Source organism: Triticum urartu, chromosome 5 (assembly GCF_003073215.2).
Source record: "Triticum urartu cultivar G1812 chromosome 5, Tu2.1, whole genome shotgun sequence".
Taxonomy (NCBI): domain Eukaryota; kingdom Viridiplantae; phylum Streptophyta; class Magnoliopsida; order Poales; family Poaceae; genus Triticum; species Triticum urartu.
The window spans coordinates 121,540,417-121,563,666 of record NC_053026.1 but is presented as its reverse complement, the minus strand read 5'-3'; the positions used below and the strand labels follow the sequence as shown (position 1 = coordinate 121,563,666).

General features: G+C 43.5%; 1 pseudogene; it reads left to right on the top strand.

Moving 5' to 3' along the window:
• The first annotated feature begins 3,144 nt into the window (after positions 1 to 3,144).
• Positions 3,145 to 3,522, top strand: LOC125506839 (annotated as a pseudogene).
• The last annotated feature ends 19,728 nt before the right edge of the window (positions 3,523 to 23,250 follow it).

The window sequence follows — 23,250 nt, the reverse complement described above, 5'->3', positions numbered from 1 at the left end:
TATGGGTATTTGTAATCTGAAAATATAAAAACAGCAAGGTAACTAATGGTAAAAGTGAGCATAAACGGTATTGCAATGCTAGGAAATAAGGCCTAGGGTTCATACTTTCACTAGTGCAAGTTCCCTCAACAATACTAACATAATTGGATCACATAACTATCCCTCAACATGCAACAAAGAGTCACTCCAAAGTCACTAATAGCAGAGAACGAACGAAGAGGTTATGGTAGGGTACGAAACCACCTCAAAGTTATTCTTTCCAATCAATCCGTTGGGCTATTCCTATAGGTGTCACAAACAGCCCTAGAGTTCGTACTAGAATAACACATTAAGACACAAATCAACCAAAATCCTAATGTCACCTATATACTCCAATGTCACCTCAAGTATCCGTGGGTACGATTATACAATATGCGTCACACAATCTCAGGTTCATCTATTCAACCAACACATAGAACCTCAAAGAGTGCCCCAAAGTTTCTACCGGAGAATCACGACGAAAACATGTGCCAACCCCTATGCATAGGTTCAAGGGCGGAACCCGCAAGTTGATCACCAAAACATACATCAAGTGAATCACGTGGTATCCCATTGTCACCACAGATACGCACGGCAAGACATACATCAAGTGTTCTCAAATCTTTGAAGACTCAATCCGATAAGATAACTTCAAAGGGGAAACTCAATTCATTACAAGAGAGTACAGGGGGGAAGAAACATTATAGGATCCAAATATAATAGCAAAGCTCGCGATACATCAAGATCGTACCACCTCAAGAACACGAGAGAGAGAGAGATCAAACACATAGCTACTGGTACATACCCTCAGCCCCGAGGGAGAACTACTCCCTCCTCGTCATGGAGAGCACCGGGATGATGAAGATGGCCACCGGAGAGGGATTACCCCCTCCGGTAGGGTGCCGGAACGGGTCTAAATTGGCTTTCGGTGGCTACGGAGGCTTATGGCGGCGGAACTCCCGATCTATAGTGCTCCCCGATGTTTTTAGGGTATATGGAGATATATAGGTAGAAGAAGTACGTCAGGGGAGCCACGAGGGGCCCACGAGGGTGGAGGGCGCGCCTAGGGGGTGGGCGCGCCCCCCTACCTCGTGGCCTCCTTGAAGCTTCCCTTACGTAGACTCCAAGTCTTCTGGGCTTCTTCTGATCCAAAAATAAGTTCCGTGAAGTTTCTGGTCAATTGGACTTCGTTTGATTTTCCTTTTCTGCGATATTCTAAAACAAGGAAAAAACAGAAACTGGCACTGGGCTCTGGGTTAATAGTTTAGTCCCAAACATCATATAAAATAGCATATAAATGCATATAAAACATCCACGGTTGATAATATAATAGCATGGAACAATCAAAAATTATAGATACGTTGGAGACGTATCAGTGGGTCCCAGTTGTCATTCAGAGGATTTATTCTTCTTGGCGTAATAAGGAGGTACTTGCTTGCATGCGGCCATGGACCATGTGGGTCCCAACTGTCAGCCTCTCCATGTACATCCCTCTTCCTATGTTGTCGTTTATTGACAACGTTGACCACGCTGTGCCGAGAACACCAGCGCGATGGACGAAGGAGAGACCTAGGAAGAGAATGACCTAGAGGCGGCGAAGCCACAGTAGTGGAGGGATCTGGGTGAGTAATGGGATGGCCTGGCCAGTGGTGGGAGTAGTAGGGACGGTGAGGCCTGTGCGACAGCACAGCCGGCCACGGGAGGCGGTAGCAGGCGGTCCCGCCGGTGCTGGAGTTGGCGGCTAGAACAAGAAGATCAGAGATTGAAGAAACACGATGGCCGTTGGATTGACATCCAATGGTCACGTCTGCTAGAATCGTTTGTTGATGTATATAATAAGTAAAAAAATCTTGCATACATGTCAACTTAATAGGCCCACAAGTCAGACCATTCCCTATGTTTTTAATAATTTACAACTCATTACAACTTCTTATACAATTTATTACAGTCCGTTTTTTTGTTCGCCAGGATCAGGATTTAAAATTTAAACAAAATTTCGCATATTTTGGTGGGGTCCAAACTATTTTTAATACCAAAATGTCGAGCCAGATTTAAAGTACTTTGAAGATATATTTAAATTAGGTTAAAGCCCAGTGAAATTGGAATCTGAAAATGTGAAAAGGTTCAGAAATTTGAAAGTAATTGCCAATTTGTCGTCTATTTTTTATATTTATAGCCTATTTCATATTACTTTCAAGAATTGCAGCCATCTTGAAAGAGTTGCAGCCCATAGGGCGTAGAAAAATAAGTAGGCCTGGATTGGGTATTCTTCAGAAAAAATAAACTGGGCTCATTTTCACAAAGAAAAAATAGTTGGACTGGTCATGTGGTGAACGTAAAATATAAGCCTGGGCTAGACGGGCCATGACCCAGTTGAAACCCTGCTCTGCCTCAACAATAACAAAAAAATACTGCTCGAGCAGATACGTCCTAGGTGTCAGCCGATCTTGTGTTGTTCTCTTGTCTATTGACTATACACTGACAAAGTCGTGGGTCCCAGATGTCAGCAAACCACTAGGAGGAAGCATTTTCTTTTTCTATGCGCCGACAGTGGAGTATATAACAAAAAATGAGGAACTTGCTTGCGTACGGCCATGGACATGGTGGGCCCCTACTGTCATCCTCTCCGCGTATAGTCCTCTCCCAATTCCTCTTGTTTGTTGACCGTGTTGACAACGCGAGAGGGCATCACCGCGGTGAGTGCACCAAAGCGCACGGAGGACGACGGCGAGGCCTCGAACGTCGACGTTAACGATTTAGGAGACGGTGGGGCGGCAATGCGTGCACTGAGGGATAACAAATAAAATAGGAATTGCTGCATTTTCTATCCGGTTCCTATTTTAACATATCCCACGTGTGCTGAGGGATAATACGCTGACGGTGGGGCGTCGAAGCACCCATTTTCTATCTGGTTCCTATTTTATTTATTATCCCTGATCTGGAAGTCACCTTTTCTTTTCTTTGGGTAGTACCTCCTAACAAGATTGATCTGTTTGGATCTTGGTCCATGATGGCCTTTTTATTGATTTTGACAATTGGATCTCTCTATGACTGGAAAATGGGTGCTTCGGATCGGGAGTAACCTCTTTCGAAAAGGCAAAGCAGGGAAGGACATAGGAAAGAGGGATGCCTACAAAAAATCAATTGATTCGTCATGGTAGAGAAGAAAAATGGTGGATGGGCCGTACTAGAGCTTCAGATCAATGTCCCTAGAAGCAAGGAGTATGCATGCGTGTTTCGACGAGAACACTGAAAAAACCTAATTCAGATCTACGTAAGGTAGCAAAAGTACGATTGCGCAATTGACATGCTATATTTGCTCACATTCCAGGTGAAGGTCATAATTCGCAGGAACATTCCATAGTCTTAGTCAGAGGAAGTAGAGTGAAAGGCTCGCCAGGTGTGAAATCCCATCGTATACGAGGAGTCAAGGATTTGCTGGGAATTCTGGATCATAGAAAGGGAAGATCTAAATATGGTGCAGAAAGACCTAAATCAAAATGAATGGAAGATTCCACTAGAACTTTTTGTTTCTTTTTTTGGGAGATATGGAAGCAGCTTGCTCCCTTTCCCTTATTACGTTACCATTTCTCTATGCTATTCTTCACTTAGAAGGGTTTGACTTACTTAACTTACTGCTTTCCCGAAACTAGCTAAAAAAGGGTCAGGTATACCTTCCTGATGAGATAGGTTTTTTCTAAAGCGGGAGCTGCTATCGATACGGGAAATTTCTTAAGTTCTTTGATTGATTCTATCCCCGAGTGCTACCAAAGTTACTCTAATTCCTCAGCCAGATATTCCCCTTGCCAGACTTTCCTGAGAGCAGAATCGATAGATGTTACCACAGAGTAGTACCTATCAACTTTCCTTCCTGCTTTTCCGTCTTGCCTTGCTACTTGAGAGAATGCCTTTGACCGAGCAGCTCTTCCACTCATTTTATTAGCAATCAAACCTCTTCCCCTCAACTCATAGCCTATGTCCCAGTAAGAATCTCCTATGTTTCCTTGTTTCCCACCTCTGACCTTCTGCTATGACATGACCAGTCCACTAATAAGTCAGGTATCTCTGATGAGTAAGACCGTCCTCTTCCCTTCGTTAATAAAAGAACTCCAACCATGCTTTCTTGAAATAGCAGTTATTGTCTTCCTGGTCAGCTTTCGATGAGTGACTCTTGGTTGCGGGGCCAGGGGGACCGTTAACCGCTAGGCAAAGAAGGAGGAGCCATGAAGCGGGTGTTTAGTGAGGAAGAGACAAAAAGCATTTAGTCGATAAAGACGAGTGCTTTCGATCGGCTTGTTGCACTAAAGCTGCGAGATTCTTTGATCGAATCAGCTCTCTGCATTTACTTTCATCTCATCCCACTCTCTTTCTTCTTTCATTTTTTTAAAAAAGAAGGAATTTTAAAATCCTTCTTATCCTTCTATACAATCCAATCATGCAACCTAGCTCTACTTTACAACGATATATCTAGCTTTTAGTTTTGTTGAACTGCGCTTATCTCAGGAAATGAGGATAACTTAATGGAGCCCAAACTCATTTGAAATAGCTTTTCTAGCCTTTGGCTTAAACAAAAGATCCAGCTAACTTGTGAGATAGAGCTGTCTTCCTGGCTGGAACAGGATGGTACCTTATGACTTCAACTGGAAATGGCTTGCATGGATCCAAAAAAATCTCAAACCAACAAAGTCATCCTTGACTTGCCTATTGACCATTCCACCCCTACCGAGCCACCTCTTCGAAGTATTTACCTCTGCCTTTCTTTTTTGAGAACATACCATTCAAATCAAAAAAAAGTTCCTCGTTTGTGATTTAATCGGCCCTAAGGGAGTTTACTCGACCCGTTCTCCAGTCTCCCGCACTGCTGAAGTATGCGACTCTGTATGAGGACCTCCTTCCCTTTTTCTCTGCCAACATATAGTTCACACGGTTATCAAAGCGGCGGAAGGGCGGGCAATAGGTACCATGAGCCCTTTGTCCCACATATCTATCAAGAAGCAAGTGTAGTTCACCAGATTCCACATGCTCAAGCTATCGCCACCACTTAGACAATAAATATACATTATGCCATTTTCAAAAATTAGTGAACAACCTTTAATATACGTGAGCTAGACACATGGCATGCACCCTTTCTATCAGAAAACAAAGAAATACGGTCAAATCTCAATTTGTATCCAACCTGATGCATGCAACGCCAGCACCGGAGACATGGCAGCAGTGGGTGTCGCCCCACTCGACGATCCTTCCCAGGACCCTAGGTACGGTATCCCCAACTGATAGGTGCGGTGGCCGGACCCGTGCTAGCACTAATAATGTGGTGCAACAATACAATTGCAGGAATGCAAGATGCATATTACCTTAACGTATAAGGAAATATGATTTATCTCCTTGCATCCTGTTCTGAGCTGTCTCCTCTCCCACCAGGACGACACCACGTAAATATTTCTCAATAGGCTAATTGAACTCCACACAAATGAAAATACCAAAGTAGAAAAATCCTATATCCACATAAGAATGATGACATCCTCGTGATCAGAAATGAGAATGGATTGGTTAGTTAATTATCCAAGCAGAAACATACGGGAATGATGCACATGTGAAGACCAAACGTGAAACTGAAGCGGCTGGAGTTGCGTTGTAGCTGTAGCAGCAGGGACATCCCAATGTTCAAGTATCCCCCTGAAAGTGCAACTATCCCTGGGTAGTTTTGGTAATTACTAACAACATATAGCTCATTGAACTAATACTATTTGAAGATGATCATTTTAGAAAGTTCAATGATTGGCATGGCATGGATTAAGAATGTGGACCCCTCAAAATGCTAAGGACACTGATACGTCTCCAACGTATCTATAATTTTTGATTGTTCCATGCTATTATATTATCTATTTTGGATGTTTAATGGGCTTTAATATACCTTTTTATATTATTTCTGGGACTAACCTACTAACCAAAGGCCTAGTGCAAATTGCTATTTTTTTGCCCATTTCAGTGTTTCGCAGAAAAGGAATATCAAATGGAATCCAAACGGAATGAAACATTCAGGAGAGTTATTTTTGGAACAAACGCAATCTAGGAGACTTGGAGTGGACGTCAAGGAAGCAACGAGGCGGCCATGAGGCAGGAGGGCGTGCCCAGGGGGTAGGCGCGCCCCCACCCTCGCCTATATATATACTCATATACCCCGAAAACATCCGAGAGCATCATGAAACCCTATTTTCACCGACGCAACCTTTTGTACCCGTGAGATCCCATCTTGGGGCCTTTTCCGGCGCTCCACCAGAGGGGTAATCGATCACGGAGGGCTTCTACATCAACACCATAGCCTCTCCGATGATGTGTGAGTAGTTTACCACAGACCTCCGGGTCCATAGTTATTAGCTAGATGGCTTCTTCTCTCTCTTTGGATCTCAATACAAAGTTCTCCTTGATTCTCTTGGAGATCTATTCGGGGTAATTCTTTTTGCGGTGTGTTTGTCGAGATCCGATGAATTGTGGGTTTATGATCAAGATTATCTATGAACAATATTTGATTCTTCTCTGAATTCTTTTATGCATGATTTAATATCTTTGAAAGTCTCTTAGAATTATCAGTTTGGTTTGGCCTACTAGATTGATCTTTCTTGCAATGGGAGAAGTGCTTAGCTTTGGGTTCAATCTTGCGGTGTCCTTTCCCAGTGATAGTAGGGGCAGCAAGGCACGTATTGTATTGTTGCCATCGAGGATAACAAGATGGGGTTTTCATCATATTGCTTGAGTTTATCCCTCTACATCATGTCATCTTGCCTAATGCGTTACTCTGTTCTTATGAACTTAATACTCTAGATGCATGCTGGATAGCGGTCGATGTGTGGAGTAATAGTAGTAGATGCAGAATCGTTTTGGTCTACTTGTAGCGGACGTGATGCCTATATACATGATCATGCCTAGATATTCTCATAACTATGCGCTTTCCTATCAATTGCTCAACAGTAATTTGTTCACCCACCGTAGAATTTGCTATCTTGAGAGAAGCCACTAGTGAAACCTATGGCCCCCGGGTCTATCTTCCATCATAATATTTTCCTATCTACTTGTTATTTCTATCGTTGTTTATTTTGCAATCTTTATTTTCCAATCTATACAATAAAAATACCAAAAATATTTATCTTATTATCTCTATCAGATCTCACTTTTGTAAGTGACCGTGAAGGGATTGACAACCCCCACTACAAAAAATACACTTCTGTGATGATACGTGTTTGTCACAGTAGGTCGCGTTTTTTGTTATGCATGTACATCCATGACGATTTTATGACAGAATTAAGATAGTCATACCTGTGCTGTCATAGAAGTGTTCCATGACATTACCAAAATTATCATCACAGAAGTGTCCACTTCCATGACGATAAATCGTGCGTCACAGAAGTGCTTTCATCAAGGGTGACCGACACGTGGAATCCACCGTAATAGAATGCCGTTAAGCTATTGGGTCCGGTTCTGGATCCGATAACCTGTTAACAGCCATGACCAATGGGAAATTTCCACGTGTAAAATTCTGATTGGCCGGAGGGAACACCTGTCAGCTCGTCAGTGGGCCAGATGTCGCTCGTCCATTGGAGTAGACATGCCTATGATACGTCGACACGTGGCTGGGCCCAACAGAGGCCCATATAGGTTAAAAAGGCCGGCCCAGTAAAAGGCCCGTAGTACTTACTTAGATACTAGTGGGCCAGCCCAATAATGGTCTGCTTAATAAAGGCCCATTTACGACCCGAAGCTAGATCTGGCCCGTTAATTGTTCGCCAAATATTTGGGACCAATTACAGCCCAGTGACTTTCGACCTGTTAGAGGCGCGATGTAGACATGGGCCCATTTCAGCCCGGTGTGACTTTCGGCCTGGGAATGGCCCTTGCTGCCCATGGGCCATATATGGTCTGACGGGACATCGGGCCCACTAATGACCCGTGATAAAGGTGGCAACAGTTAAGCCCAACGTGACTTTGGGCTTGTTTAAGGCATGTCGCATAATTCGGCCCATTGATGTCTGTACTAAACTTTCGACCTCTTAAAGGCCCATGATATCAGTGGGCCAACTAAGGCCCGAGATACGTTTCGGCCTGGTAACTGCCCGTGATATAACTGGGCCCAAAAAGGCCTGGTCTACATTTCAGCCTCCTGAAGGCCCATCGACGACTAGTGAAAATTGAGGCCCAACATGCATTTCGGCCTGCTAAAGGCCCATGATTTCATCTGGACCGTAACAGGCCAGTACAATATTTAGCCTGTTAATGGCCCAACGCTACCTGGGCCAAACTAAGCGCTGGGTCCACGAAAGGCCCAACTAAAATATAGGCCGGTGCAAGTTGTGGGCCTCGCGCAAAGTGTGAAGGCCCCAATCTTTCAGGCCCAAGAAAGATGCAGGCCGGCCCAATTGTGGCCCGCTAAAAACCAGGCCCGTTAGAGGTGAATGTTTCGGCCCGATCGACTACATCTGATTTTTTCAGATAGCGAATGATGGCAGTAACTAGTAGGGATTAAGAACAAACCTACTCTATACAATAAAGAAATTACGGCATACTAACTAAGAATAAACCTACACTATACAATAAAGGATTTATGGTATATTACATCCACTGGGCATCAAAGTTCGCCACTAGTGATCATAAAGCGCAAGGAAGAAGCAGATTACAAAAACTGGGCACCATTGCAGCGTAACAAAATAATACTGAACTGAGACCACTTCCAAGACAGTTCAAGAAAGGTTAGCCTTGCACGAGAACTGTTGTGCAAGCTGTTGAGCAAGGCTGTGACACCGGCCTAGCATGTCGGTCATAGCTTCTAGGTGTAGCTGTTTAGCGATGAGATTCTCATTGGTGTTCTCCGCAATCTTTCTTAGAGATAGGACTTCAAGTTGAAGTTGAGTTGCAGAATGCCTTTCTGCTCGAACTTGGGACTGAAGAAGTCGAACTGATTCAGACAACGAATTCTGTGAGCTTGTCTGACTGCTAGTCTCAAGTAACTTGAACACTGCATTAAGACAAGACTTTGGGGTTGTCTCGCTATCTTCAAGATGTTTTGCCTTCTTTGCTGCAATATATGTTGGGTTTGTCTCACAGCCTTCAGCAGACTTGTGCATGCCATCAGGCATATCACCCTGAAACAAAGCAGAGAGATGACATGTTTTGCACGTGCATAAACAAAGATGATAACTGTGCTGTCAATTTCATCCAATTTCAAATTAGAAAATAAAGAGTAAGTTCAAAATATCAATAGCATAATTTGGCATTGTTCATAATGCGGGGAGCTTCACCACACTACTGGATTACCATGTCAACATAACAAGCATAGGTGAAGGGCAAAGAAAATCATTGTATCTATTTTGGTTAATGTGCATGGCATGTTGTTCATATCATCAGCCACATCAGTAAGATAAAACAGGAGATGACATGTGCAAACGTGGGCTGCTTCACCACACACTGGATTATAGATCCACAAAAACAAGCATACATATAGGGAGTATTGAGTAATGTGCATGGTATGAATAAGGAATTTGGTTTTACAAGTAAAACTTAGAACTTACGGTTCTTGCGAACATGCATATTGGTGGAAACAGCAAACTAAACAGCAGTAAACGATAGGTAGTATGAGAAAATTAAACAGTAGTTGAGGATAAAGGCTTTAGAAGGACTGACTTACATTAACAGTTAACACCGGGTTTATAATGCCATTCTCCAAATCAAGGGAAGGATAACTCAAGAATTTCAGCACAGAATCTTCTTCATAAGCATTGCCTGTACTCTACATTTTGTAGAGAGTAATTATAGATATGATAATACTAGAAGGGAAAGAGGATAATGAAGATAAGATGAAGATTGATGCTACATAATGAACTACCAATCCCTGGAAGTACAAGCATTACAGGACAAAATGTACTGACAAGAGCAATGGGCTACACTTCTGCACTGGCATTGTCTGTGTATTCTACTTTTTGGTAAGATTAAATATAGATCTGATCTTTTTTAGTAAATGGTGGGCGGGGGAGATAAGATGCAGAATGCTACACAATGAACCAATCCCTCTTCCCATAATACAAGAGTGTTTTGAACACTGGTGTACTGTACAAAATGTTCTTATATTATGGGACGGGGGGAGTAGCTGTTAATGTAAGTACAGTGATAGACGGCGTTCAGTCCTTACAAGAGGACTGCAGAGCTAAACCTCTTCAAAAGAATTGGGTTGATTCTAAATTTATGTAAGAGTCCATACGGATATTATAATGTCCATCAAATGGACGATAACGAGACTAACATGTGCAGTGATGCTGCATAATCAAACAACTATGAAAGTAAGTATGGTCATACAGGGCAAGAGGTACTCACAAGAGCAATGCAGTGTGCAGTATAGTTGCGAGATTCTGTGGTCCCTTGAGAATGAATGATCTTCTGCTAATAGTTTTTGTATAAGTGAGACGTTAAGGAAAATGCAGAAATGTAGTTCAAATTGTGATGTGATATCATAGACAATACCTTATGATGCAGTCGAGACCAACGTGTAACAAGATTATTCCAGTCACCGTCGAATAAATGTAGCACCGGAGACTTTACAAAAATTTCATTATAGGTTTGCCATCGAAGTGCGCTTGCCTCAAATAGGAACGATACTTCATCAACGAGTGCTTGAAAAGCGCAACCAACCCTTGCTCATCTTCACAATCCAGTTTAGTCCTCGCCTATTTAAAATAATGAAATCTTGTGTCTTCTGTCAGCAGAAACATATGCAGTAATGACCATGAATAACATTAGTACATTACTTACGCGTAAGTTGCGGAGGAAGACTGGAAATTGTTCTGTGTCCGCGGTATAATCTTTCCATGAAGGAAAGATGCGCACAAAGTTCCTGACAACAATATAAGCTTCGTCTTCTAAACTGGGAAGACATGGAACATGGGTCCTATTTGCTGCAATCGGGGCTCTCTCTGGTTCGAAAAGGGATTTGGCAACTGGATTTGGTGTACTCTTTGCTGGAATGGGGGTTTTGCGTCGTAGAGCTGACGCTATGTCAACTGGCATAATCATACTGTTTGCTGCAGCTGGGGTCTACTGAGTTGGGGCATCAGAAATGACCAGTGTAGTAGGGCTAGAGTGTGCTAGAGTTGGGGTGTTTGTGGGTCAGGTGATATTGCAACTACACCTAATGGGCTATTTGATTTATCAGGTGCCACTACCTTTTCCAAATACTTTGCTTGTGCTCCTCCATGATCAGCAATCACCCTCTTCCTTTTGAGCGTCTGATACACAAGAACAACATTTGAATGGATAAATATGGTATGATGACAGATGGAATATGTACTGAAAATGGATAGGCTAATGTGTAAACTAAGATAATGGCAGTTCAACAAAGTAGAAGCAATGCAAAGCATCAGTTGCAAGATATGTGCGACCAATATAACCTTGGAAAGTTAGAGCAAGCACCTTGATGGGTGAATAAGATAGGGCATCTTCCTCTGACTCCTCCACTAGGGAGCTACATTGGCTTAGGTCTCCCTCGAGCTCAGAATCACTGTTAGGATCATATTCTGAGCATCAATCTTTAGGTGGAGAGCATTTGCATTGCATCCAGACTTGATTGCAGTCCCTTAATGCCAAGTTTGACAGCCATGGCATTGTTCTGCTTTATTCTTTTCATGCGCGCAAGCTCATAATCATTATGATGTTGTTCAGAATCTGAGATTCATGAAAACATAAAAAGTAGTCAGATTATCTATGGAATGCATTGCGGATTCAACTAGAAGAGTGTCTCCCTATAAACCCCTGCATATGCAAAGTTCACCCCCAACCGTGCTGACCAGACCACACACAGAAATACAAACCCCTTATGTCTCTATAACAGGCAGACACACATTTCAAAACTGAAGTAGGAACATTAGAATCATATGAAATTCGTATTTGAACAAATAAACTAAGGAATTATGAGTGGCATAATGTTTAGCTTCAAGGGTGGAGTGTTGGTAGTGCGACACAAAGCAAGTAGGCAGATTGTATTCCATGTAAAATATCGAAGCCTATGTAAAAGCTGGAAATGACACTTTCTTTCTATACAATGCAGTGTTCGTTGCCCACGCATGATGGAAGAGATCACATAGAGAAATACTATTCACTAATGTCTACGGTTCCAGTATTTAGAAATAGGGTGGTCCACCCTAAAAGAATATTGACAACAAATATGACAAGGAAAGCATAGATGTAGTGAATCAATCATTTACTTGTGAGATTACTAGGACAAGTATGCAGAATTGTAAATGCAACAAGAGACCGTCCAAAATCCTCCTAGAGTCATACCATCCGGGGACGACAAGTCGCCGGTGAGGTAGGCGGCTGGGGGCGAGTAGCGATCAGAAGCACGCAGCAGAACAGAGGGGAATCGGGGCCTGGGAAGACCCAAAATCCCAGGGTGGGCCGGCCCACCATGGGCACCCTGTAGAGATACACACCCAAGCAGCGAACATGCATTTTCAAAACTAATTTAGGAACATTTAGCTGACCAATTAAACTTCTCTGTTTTAATAATATCAGATTCGTATTTGAACAACTAAGCTTGTTTAGCTTGATGGGTGGAGTAGTGCTATTATGACACGAAGCACGTATTCTGATCTTGTAGTGATCATAAAAGGGGGAAACTCTAAGCATATTTTTTTAGCGAAAGAGGATTTCCCCTCCGATTTCTATTAAAGAAACCACCACAGAACCAACATGATCAATTAAACCGTATTATGACTGTGCCATGGCAGATTTCAAGCTGCAAACTGGAGAAATGATATTTAGCAGCCATTGTTTGCTTCAAACTAAGAACTAAATTCTAAGAGCTGAAAAGAAAGTAGAGTAACCAAGTTAAGATCTATTTTCTGGTTGAGATCAAAAGGTTGAGGAGATATGAAGTACCACCTCTCTTGTGGCGCCGTGTAGGCATCGGGGGTGCGATGGCTGTCAGTGGCGTTGAAGCAGATCTACGACGGTAGATGGGTGCATTGGGGGATAAGTCCCGTTGCGGACGGAGGCTAGTGTGGGGATGGTGTTCTAGCGCGGACGGTGTATGAATGGGAAAATGGAGGGAGAGGTACGGGGAACCATGTTTTTGGGACGCGCCTGTCTGAAATATGGGAATGTTACGAACTTAGCCCCCGTTTAAAATTTGGACGTCTCGTCGGTTGGGGATACGACAGTAATCTCGCATCTCGCCAATATTTGCCCAGAGCAATTTTGGGCGAGGAGAGGGTGGTTGGCGCCCATGGTTGGCGCCCATGGTGTATGAACGGGGCTGACAGGTAGGGCGGTTGTGTCACGTCTGAGTGAAATTACAAATCTGCCCCTATTGAAAATATTTGCCTACATCGATTTCGACTGAGTCGAGTTTGTTTTGCCGCCCACCATGTATGAATGGGGAAATGGAGGGAGAAACAGAGGTCTTTCGGACGAGCTTGAATCAAATGTGTTTTGCTGCCCATGTTTGGCGCCCATCGTGTAGGAATGGGCTCAGAGGCGGTCGTGTCACGTCTAATTGAAGTTACTAACCTACCCCTATTTAGAGCAGTGGAAATCGGGCCGATGGATTGTCCGTGTAATGGGTAGACATCAATTTCTATCTCCCAAACACTTGGCTTCGGGCAACCGACGTGGGAGTGGACATTTTGCCGCTTCTTTCGAATTTTGGGACAATAAGCATCCACGTTTACTCTGGCAACTAAATTCGAATCCATTTTGTATTCCTATACGTTTTTTTATAAATTATTCTATGTGTTTTTATATATCTTCAAAAGGACGACAAAGATGTATTCCACTATCATATATGAATATGGTTTACAAATGCTGATACTCAAATTCAGAAGCTAGAATCCAGTTTAAGGTGAATTCGAATATTTGGAACACTTCATGTCCAACTCAAATGTCACACGCATCATAATGTGTACTCCCATTTAGATATGTACACAAGCGATGTATCAAGATTCAAATACCGAGTCAATCAACCAAGAATGTACAGAAATAACAGACATATAAAAACTTATAGAGTATATGGATCAATAATATCAACTAACATACATAAGCCAGGCTGCTGTACTTTTTTTGCTACAACAACATCCGTTTTTTAGCCAAGATACTACAACATCTTGGCCCTTTCCGATGCGTGTCACTTATGGTCCATCTATACTACTATTATAGCTGAATGCACATTCAGCCCGATTGGCATATTTGTAGGTCTGGCACAACAATCAAAATGAAATGTCTTCGAGTCTTGTCAATTAATACAGACTTGTGCTCAAATAAAATTACAAACCAAAAAACAAAAAACAATTATTACATGATCTGTAAAACAAATGGTTTGATTAATTACATGAACAAACAACACAAATGTTATTCAATGATGGAAAGAACATTTCACCTATGATTTACCAAGTGGGAATTTAATTTCCTTTTTTCCTTCAGGACCTTAACAATATGGTTAGTCTCAGCTTGCTTCATTTTGAAATCCATCAAATATTTAATGGTTTTCTTGATTACTACTTGTGATTGTGTTGTTTGCTTCCTCAACATGTCAACTTCATCTCTAAGTGCAGAAGCAGAATCTCTTTCTACCACTAGTTTAGCCTCCAGAGCATCAGCAGTTGGCAATTCATAATGCATGATTGGGCCGGTGCCACTGCTGTGGGATGATACAACGTCCATGGGGACCTCGCTCTTTGATCTTGGGCTAACCTGTTTTGCCATTAAAGTTCCGATTGGATTCAGAAAAGTTGAAGTTAGCAAAACATCTCAACTGGGAGTTATAACAGCAAACCAGTTAAACAAACAAGTAATTAAAGAGTTTTAATTGGATGCTAAAAAGTAGTTATTAACATCATTGTAACCTGTTGTTGCAGCAGCAAATCAGTTAAACAAACAAGTAGCTATTTAAGTTCAGGCAAATAGGTAATTCTTAACAGTAAGTATCAAACACATAGATAGGCGTAGTCTATAATAGGATTAACAGGCTGTGGCATTATGTAATCAGTAGCAAACTAAATTAAGCCAAGCAACATAATTGAACAATTTTGTAATAAGTGGCTAACTAAAATTCCGAGAAGCAGGTAACTGAACTTACACTAGTTCTTTGTACAGGCACACTGCAACTTCTTTTTCGCTTACAAGGTTGTATGAAGGAGTCCATGGCATCAATTTCTTGGATACACAGCCCTAATACTTCTTTCTTCCCACATTGTATTGGTAAGTCGAATGGTTAATCTGGTAAAATGGTGCATCCTTGATATGTTATATGAGGACGTGTAGTCAGACTAGTTGTAGCCACACACATCACACTGGCTTTTACTGTATATTCCATGTGATTACTTTTGGCATATCGATATCTAAGCAATCTACAATAGGATGAAAAGACTGGCATCCTTCACATTATTGGTGAACTCAGTTCATAGAAACAAGCAATTCAACCATTCTGTGGGTAAATCAAAAGCGCCACTGGAATATTTTTCACTACCCCAATCATACACGCAAAAAGGGGCGACGCCACCATAGGGGCTGGTATGGGCGGCCGCCTCGGGTGGCTGGAAAGTGTGCACCTAGTTTGAGTCATCCAGGTTGGCCCAGGCTAGTTTTCTTCGTCCCAACGCATGAGCAGGCAATGTAAAAATGAAGAAAAATATTTCAATTTGGATGGACCAATAACATAAGTGCAAGGCAGGCCCTATAACAGGCTCGCGGCCCAAACGAGCGCCTTCCATATCGATCGACAGCAGGAAAAATCCCAATTCATTCGCTCTAGTCTCCAGTCTGGTTCGCTCCTAACCTAGCCGTCGTTGGATAGACCGACACAGCACTTCCTCGCGCCCTCGTTGGAGGGCGGTGGCCGCGGTTGAAGTGAACGGAAGGAAAAGAAGATGAAGATCCAACCCTGGGTGTAGCCTGCGTGGGAGGCAGCAGCGGTAGCACGAGCATGGTATCGAGCTTGCGCAAACGGACAGTCGTAGCTTGCAAGAGTAGCATGCGCAACGAGCAGGTACATCACATCCCTGATTATATCTAATTCAACTCTTCAATTTTTGTCCAATATTTAAACCTGACGGTGTTGTAAAACTATTTGTATGTAGGGAATCTATGAGAAAATGAAACCAATTTCTATTTATTTTATAACTCCCCCAATCAATACTGAACTAACTGAATCTGATGTATCTAATCAAGTTTCCGGTGCAAACATCCAAGCTCATGTTGTTCTTGAGCCTGAAGTATCTAATGAACAGACTGCTAATGAAGGATTTGATGCAAACATTTTACATGCTCCTGGTGATGAACATATAGTGTCTAATGAGGGATCTAATGCAAGCATTTTGCAAGCTCCCATTGGAGGATTTAGTGTCTAATGGTGATCAGCTATGTTGAGAGAGACATAGAGATTTGCAGGCATTGATGACAAGCAAATTATAGTGCATTTTCATGGCTTGAGGAAACTTCGAGGCCATCTACTAGAAAGTCCCCGTATAATGACAATGTAGCATAAATACTTTTCTAATCTGTTGTTTGAAACTATTGTCATACTTGTGCAGGATAGATATATTGATATGCAGTTTGCGCACTAGTTATAGGTGCAATTACACCTCGATATTTTCAGCCAGAGAACGAATAATTCAAGCAGGTACAGACCATGTTTGTAGTCCTTGTACACCATGTTGCATTTTGTGTTTTTTGGTGCTTGCATCATCTAGTGTTTATAATCTGAACTACTTTGGATCATTAGCTGGTCTTCAAAGTGCATGTAGCTTCACATTTCTCAAGTTATGTTGATATTCGGAGTGAAAGTGCCTTCGTATTTTTTAAGTTAAATGTTCGCCCCTGGTAACTTGAATTCGTGGATCCGCCACTGCACACAAATCATACACGAATGCCAATACGAATTAAATGAAATGCAGGGACTTACGCTAGCTCGTTGTACAGGCTCACTGCAGCTCTGCTTGCGCTTGGGATGTTCCATGTACAAGTCCATGTTACCACTTTCTTGGATGTGCAGGCCTTGTGCTCCTTGCACCCCCGTCTGCATTTTTGACACGACGAATGGTTGATCAAATAAGAGGAATCGACCTTGTTGTTGTACCGGGGGACAGATACTTACAAGGTTATACGGGTGTGCAGGATGTGTACCAGATCCCGTAGCGCCGTGATGCTTCACTAAAAAATGGATTTGCTTGTTTCAGATGATATCCCCAGAAGAAATAAGAGTTAAAGTCAGAGTTGCATAGGCATGTATGCTAAGAGAGCAGTGAAAGGATATCCAAACATCGTCGGCATAGTGCACAAGGGAGTGATGTGTGGATATCTAGTTCGGGCCGGCGTTTGGGCATGGTCGCCTAGCTAGAGTGCGGGTCACTTCAGAGCCATTGAGGGTGATGCGCTGGCATTGGCTGACCGCGCACGGATGCAGATCTTGAGTGGAAGCGGAGCGCGGCGATGCGGTGGACGAGACTGTTGGTGAAGCCCCAGCGGCCTCGGGGAGCGGAGGTGTGACGATGTGCTCGGTGAAGTAGCCCCGGTGAGCTGGGAGACGGCGTCGGTGAAGCGCACCTGATGCGGTGGAAGTCGGTGTCTGTGAGGCACTTCGGTTGCAGCGGCCGACGTTGTCGGTGGACCACCCGGTGCGGTGGACAAGGGCGTAGATGAGGTAGCTCCGGTGTGGTGGTGAAGCGCGACCGTCGTCTTTGTCGTTGTCATCCAGCACAGAGGTGGGGAAAGAGACGAGACATGGGGCGATTCGAATTTCACTTGGGTTGGCGGCGAATTAGGGATTTGAGCAATCTGGGTGCGGAAGGGGACGATGGAGAAGGGAGATTTTGCAAGGCTGGAATTGGGGCCGCCAGATATTTCAATCCGAAACATGGAAGTGTGAACTTATTTTGTCCTCGTCCTTTTGGGGGGGAGGGAGGGAGGGGCTGGGTGGACGCAGCTTCGGTGCCTTAAAGGCACCTGCCTTTGGGTCACTGACATGTGGGCCAGCCACCTGTTGGGCCCACGTGTCATGGACACAAAGGTAGGTGTCTTAAGGCACCGAAGTATCCGTCCGGGTGGGTGGCTAGGTGCTAAGCCATCGTACGACACACGCGGCCACCACGAGACGACCCTGGTCTGCCTGGTGCGCCTACATTTGAGAGGAGATTTGAGAATGCAAATGAATATTCTTTCATTTGCAAATGAATATGTATGTATTACCATGCCCGTGTTTTTCTTGCAAATAATTGGTCATTCCAAACGAGATACTATAAATTAATTAATGAGGAGTTATTTGAAAAAAATGAAATGGTATCCACGGTATCCACGCTAACGTGGATTAGAGTGTGTGTCACATAATTAGTTATTTGAATTAGAGTGTGTGTCACATAGCGATCTCCAATTCTAACGTGGATTTCTCATTTCACTGTATCCATGCTACTTTTTTAATACAAATTCATATGTATATGATGAACACCATGGTAGTGAGAAAACTTTTGGATGGATTCAAACATATGACCTACAAAATAGCACAACAAATCGAGTCAATGTCAACTTTTCGAAACCTAGTATGGCATGAATTCGAAATAATTACCTATATGCATGGTCCTCAGTTCAAATCTTACAATGTACACCGAATTGAAACATCATATTAAGTCTTGTACTATCTACATTTAAATGTTGTTTTTAGCTCCCCCCGCACACACACTACCTACTTCCTGTATCGGTCAATCTTCCTCTCCTAACCACCTTAGGAAGCTATCGGTTTCCAACACACATTCATTCTTTCTCTCCATGTTTCGATCTCTAACTCTCTCAACTACACACCCCCCCTTTTCCACTATGTTACCAAATGTATTTACCTCACACACCCGCCATTGCACCCCATGACGAGCTCTCTCTCCCTCTCCCTCTCACCCTCTCGCGCTAAATACATGCATTGCCTATCTAGCCCCCCAAACCTCTCGTGCGCACGCACGCACGTTATCTATCTAGGTCACTCCATCGAGACCGTCTCACTCTTTCTTCCGCACGGCGGGCTACACTCGCTCAATCTCGCTCTCTTTATCTGAGTCTCATTTAACCTCATTTTCTTTCACACACAAATGATATATCTCCCTATTCGGGCCTCAATCGACACACTCTATACTCTCTCACACAGATTGTCTATCTATGTCAGTCCATCCAAGCCACCCCCACTCTTTCGACCTCATGGCGGGCCACGCTCGCTCAATCTCTCTCTCTCCCCCTCTCTCTCTCTTTGTATGTATCGATTGACCTCGCTCTTTCTCGGACAAAAACGATATATCACCATGTTTGAGCCCAATTCGACCTATTCACATTGTATACTCTCTCACGCACATTGTCTATTTAGGTCACTTTCTCCAACCCGTCTCACTCTTTCGATCGCACGACGACCCTATGTGATCGATTGACCTTGCTTCCTCCCACGCACAAAATATATCTACACGTCTGTAACTAGATCATCTCTCAAGCTCTATCTTACAGCCGTCACCCTTGCCAAAAGCTCAATCAGACAATGTCTCTCCAGAGCATATATATATATATCTGTTCAATGAATGTCGGACCACACTCACTTTGTCTCTCTGTCTATATGTCTCTCGATTGACCTCGCTTTCTCACACCGTATCTTCCACACATTGAAGCTACCTCTCCATCCCTCGCAAAGACGAAGCTAGTTACATTGCGAGGGGCACTCCAACCTTGGATTAATTTGTGTAGGCATTTATTCTGGTCAGTTTAGATTATATTTTTGTAGCATTCGGCCCGCAACTACTCCAAACACCGTTGCAACCCCCGCAACTCCCCTAGTTGATTTCCCTCTGGCTCGGTCATCGCTCTCTCGCACGTCCTTTCTCGCCTTCAACGTCGCACCATGGTATTATTGCAAAAAATCTGTTGTTCTCTTTAATTATTATAAATAAGCTACAAAACTACACACCGATTGTCCACTTGGAATGGAACAAATTTCGACCCACAAATTAAAGTGCTACAAACTACACACCGAGGGGCCCACATGTCATGAAACAAATTTGGACCCATATACAAATTAAAAAAAATAAAGGACGAGGATCAAACATGCGAGCAGGGCCTTCAAGCCGCACGTCAATAGGCAACATACGTAGAACAACAATGTTTGTTGTACATCCCTTTGTTCACATAATGTTTTTATATTACCACAACCTATTTAATGGATAACATGTAATATTATTTTTAGTACTATTCGCCTTCACTTACTGGTGGGTTCCATGTGTGCTCTCTCTCTCCTCTGCGTTTAGACGCACGAGCAAACACGAAGAACTCGCGGGTGATGTTGCCGTTGACCATATCTGGACGCGTTCACAAGTTACGGCACCAGTTTCACGTACTAGCAGCACTAGTCAGTGTGTATGTGTAATGCACGTTAATTTGGAAGTATATTAAGTGCATGCGGATATTAAGTAGGATATTATTTGCGTGTTATTATGTGATTAGCACTATTTTGGCATGAAATTAACTACACGCTAAACGTGTTGAGCGCTCGACATTGAAGCAGTCTAGGTCGTTGGATGACAAGGAATACATGTGGCTTGATGATGTTTTATATTTAATTTGATACGGCTCTAGCAGAACATTCAATCGATCAAACCATAGATTTCACTCAGTCTGACTCCAACTTTAAAGTATACGATGATCGATCTAAAATAAACAGAAATGATAAACATTCCGATTTTAAGCATGGCAATCCGAACGTTTTTCATGGCAAATTTAGATTAGGCGGCGGTGGCGGGGGCGTCTTGTGGTGGGAAGCGGCTCCTCTGCCGTGCTCTGTGTGTCGTCGGGAAACTGACCGACGGCGACGGCGGCGCCTTGCGCCGTTGTTGGCGTACTCCTGGATGTTGGCCTAGCTTCAAGGAAGGCCAAAATGTTCTGGACTTCGAGCGAGTCAACTGGCTGGAGGAGGCGACTGGCGTTGGTGCAAGGAAGCAGTCGACGGCCGCCATCCATGCCGCTGAGGGGGGCACTGGCACTCGCGCGTGGACATGCGCTGTCAATGGCGCGGCGGAGACATTCGTGTGCATGGGCACCGGCACAGGCGCGCACGTTAGTGCACGCGCAGGCGCATGCGCTGGCAGGTGCACAGGCACCGGTACGAGCGTGCGCGTCAGTGCATGCGCTAGCAGGTGCACGGGCGCGTGAAAGTCGGCCGGGACCTCGTGGAACCCCGTGGCATCAAGCTCGGTGACAATGTGCGGTTCCCAGCCCATCAATGCCACGGGGATGGACGCTGGCGCAATCGGGGCGACGGGAGCCGGAACAGGAGCGGGGACAGGCGCGGCATCTTCCCGCAAGGCCAGTTCAAGCTCGTCCCAAAGCGCCTTATGTTCTTGAGACTCCGGCTGGGTGTCTTCTTCAGGAAACTGGAAGACTAAGGGCAGACCATCGTGATGCGGCATGGCATACATTTAGGTCAGGCTGGTTGGAGGTAGACGACCAGAGAATCGGAGAGGGCTCGCCTCCCGGAGAGCCTACACACCGGTCTGCTCGCACGCCTCCCTGTCAGCCAGCGCAACTGTCTGCTCGCACACCTCCTGTCGACTCACACACTTGCTCAGACGGCACCTGCCGATGAGAAGCGGGACTCGTGGCGGCACGTAAACGCCCACGATTTCAATAGTGAAAGCGTTCGCCTTAATGTGTCAGCTCTTTGTTCCAAAATACCTTGGCTCTTCATTTGTGCAACTTGTCATAAGTAGCTTGTCTTAAATTGAAGAAAAGAATTACGAAGTAATATTTGTGCCATATCACATGACCATGCTCAGTTTCGAGAATTTATGGTCACTTTTGGATTTTCTGAAATTTAAGATCCAGGATTCAAAACAATATCATAACCTGCATCATGCAATAAATTTTCAAGCCATACATCTGTCCTGTTGTATTTCTTAAGAAAGGATTTGGTCAAACATTTTGCTTAGTTAGACTTCAGACAAGTTATATATGCAGAGTAAAGGATAATCCCTCCGTACTAGTGCATTGCCTGATATATTAACTCAAGTACTAGGCACGAACAAACGGGCTCAATTCTATGCTCATCCTGTTGTAGTAGTAGTAGTAGTACTAGGCAATGCAGTTGACAGGTGACCTTGGCGAGCGGTGACCGAGGGAATTGAACCATGCTCGGCACGTTAGGTAACATTGTCTAGTTACTAAAGCATCCCCTCCATTGTTCATCGGTAGTCATTATGGACCGGGGACATGAGGGGAATTTCCTAGGGCTAGAATTCTGGCCGCCACATATTTTGACTCGAAACGCGGAGGCTCGACTGGTTGGGGTTGCCTAATGTGTGTACCATGCACGCCACCAGAAGGACACGAGCCCGTTTAAAAAAAATTAGGATCAACACAAGCCAAGGTCTGGCTGGTACGCCGTTGGGTCCTACCATTCGAGAATATGAAAGGAACCTTTTAACTTGCTGAACAAATCTATGTGTATTACAATGCCCGTATTTTCCTTGCAAATACTAATCTCAATGTGGTAATTGATTTATGACGAGTTGTTGAATTAGAGTGAGTTTGTGATATAGTGATCTCAATGTGGATTTCACATTTCATGGTATCCCTAGTAAGTTTTTCAATGCAAATTCAAATTTAAAAGATGAACAATATGGAGGTGAGAAAACTTTGTATGTATCAAGCATATGACCACACACACACACACGAACACAACAACAATCCAATAAGTATAGTGCATCTATTTTTCCAAACCATGCATGTATGACACGAATTCAAAAATACTCCTTCTTTTCCTAAATATTAGTCTTTTCGAGATTTCAACAAGTGATTACATACAGAGCAAAATGAGTGAATCTACACTCCAAAATATGTCTATATACATCTGTATGTGCCAGTCCATTTGAAATCTCTAAAAAGGCTAATATTTAGGAACGAAGGGAGTAAAATATAATACATGCATGGTCCTCAATTCAATATTTAAAATGAACATGAAACTGAAACATGAATATTAAGTCTAGTACTACAGTGCATGCAAATGTTGTGTTTAATTAGGCGGAGCTATGATTGTCGGGGGTCAACCCCTCGACCTTAGATAAAATTGTGAAGCTCTGTTTAGGGTTGTTTAGATTATATTTGTTCCCACCCTCCCAACCACCGATTGGTTGTGCACTCCCACCCCTCCTCCCCGGGAGAATATCATGTGCCCTCATACCTTAGATG